At 38.5% G+C, this 2,103-nt stretch overlaps 1 non-coding gene across 1 annotated transcript; it reads right to left on the bottom strand.

The window, feature by feature from the left end:
• Positions 1-1,531: 1,531 nt before the first annotated feature.
• Positions 1,532-1,662, bottom strand: LOC126503987 (small nucleolar RNA SNORA72). The gene has a single exon (XR_007592459.1). It is a non-coding gene; the product is annotated as a small nucleolar RNA SNORA72 (small nucleolar RNA).
• Between the last annotated feature and the right edge of the window lie 441 nt (positions 1,663-2,103).

Here is a 2,103-nt window from a genome sequence, read left to right as displayed (position 1 = left end):
ACAGAGACCAACACTGGAGCACTGGACTGAGCTCCCAAGGTCCCAATGAGGAGCAGATGGAGGGAGAACACGAGCAAGGATGTCAGGACCACGGGGGGGGGGTGCACCCACCCTCTGAGACAGTGGGGCTGATCTATTGGGAGCTCACCAAGGCCAGCTGGACTGTGACTGAAAAAGCATGGGATAAAACCGGACTTTCTGATCATGGTGAACAATGAGGGCTGATGAGAAGCCAAGGACAATGGCATGGGGTTTTGAACCTACTTCATGTTCTGGCTTGGTGGGAGCCTAGCCAGTATGGATGTTCACCTTCCTAGACATGGACGGAGCGGGGAGGACCTTGAACTTTCCACAGGGCAGGAAACCCCGACTGCTCTTTGGACTGGAGAGGGAGGGGGAGAGGAAAGGGGGGAGGGGAGAAGGGTGGGAGGAGGGGGAGGGAAATGGGAGGCTGGGAGGAGGCGGATACTTTTTTTTTTTCCTTTTCTCAATTAAAAAAATACTAACTTCAAGCACTTGGAAAAAAATAATAATTTACCAATGTCATCGTTTTTCTTCTAATCTTTCCTAACATATTTATGGTTTCAAAGATATGAAATTAAATTTTTTAAAGCACCTACATTGACTCTCCAAGCTTGTCTCCATTCTTTATTATCTATTTCTTTCATGCCAGGCTATATTGTTAATAGGCATTCAACTGTTCATAGAATTATATAAATTAAATATCAACTTTAAAGTATAATCTTTTTTTCTAATGCAAAAACTTAGCTACAAACTTTCATTCATATAAATATTCTTTCTTCAGCAATTATACTGAATAGAATTTCTTTTTTTTTAAATATTTTTTATCGAAAAAAAAATTTCCGCCTCCTCCCCGCCTCCCATTTCCCTCCCTGTCTCCCTTTTCCCCCCTCCTCCCTCTCCTCTCCCCCTCCCCCCACTCCTCGGTCCAGAATACTGAATAGAATTTCTAATGTTTTTTTTTCCCTAAAGTACGTTATTTTAAATAACAATGAAACCTCCAATGCAAGTATCATTACAGATTTTCCTCAAAGATACAAACAATTTAAGATGCTTACCACATAAACTCAACTTCAATTGAAATGCCAAGAGACATCACCGAGCAAAGTAGTCTTCAAAGTTTAGAAGGGACTCAAATGTTCAAGTCTTCTTAGAACTCATATTTATTAGAGTTGTAGTGAAGGTGCACATCTCTAATTCCAGCTTTCAAGGCAGATCTCTATGAATGTAAGGCCAGTGTGGTCTAGGTCGTAAGTTAAAGACCACCCAGGACTACACAGAATTCATATTTTTTCTAGAAAATGAAAACAGTAGTTTAACATTTCCCTTAATAACAACTGTTAATCACAGAATTTCCCTGCAATGGCCACATATTCTTCAGATCAGTAAGCATATTAGAATTATTTACTAATTATGACAGTAACTGCGATGTCATTTTTCTTAATGTCAATTAAAGAAACCCTGGAATCTTAGCCTACACATGACTACACTGAACAATCAAACCAAAGCTATTTGTCACCACCATTTAGAAAATCAGGCCTAGGGATAGAACAGGTCTGGGGCCATGCATGTGATCTTACTATTGACTTTGTTTACCCTGTACTAATTATCACATAATCAGCAGAGGGAGAATATCAGCATCATTTTCCCTTCCTTCCTTTCTTTCTTTTTTATTTTATTTTATTTTATTTTATTTTATTTTATTTTATTTTAAGCAGGGTTTCTCTGTAGTTTTGGAGCCTGTCCTGGAATTCTCTCTGTAAACCAAATTGGCCTCAAATTCAAAGATCCATCTGCCTCTGCCTCCTGGGATTAAAGGCATGTGCCCCCAGCACCTGGCAGTATTTCTTTCTAAAATGCTCTGTCGAGAAGCTAGTTTGTCATTCCTATGTTGGAATAATTAATGCAATTCAGATGAATGCCCATACAAGCATGCATGCGCAAACTTTACACAAATATCACAATGAAAATGTTACTTTATCTTTTTTTTAAATAATTTGAATTACCAAGGTATAAAAAGTCAAATTATCCATGGCAATCTTAAATTTATGTATTTTTTGAAGTTTGCTATTTAGACACAAT

Source organism: Alexandromys fortis, unplaced genomic scaffold (genome assembly GCF_014885135.2).
Source record: "Alexandromys fortis isolate MF-2015 unplaced genomic scaffold, M_Fortis_MF-2015_v1.1 scaffold_34, whole genome shotgun sequence".
NCBI classification, from domain to species: Eukaryota; Metazoa; Chordata; class Mammalia; order Rodentia; family Cricetidae; genus Alexandromys; species Alexandromys fortis.
Note: the sequence above shows the minus strand (reverse complement) of the source record. Positions and strands in the feature narration are given on the sequence as shown.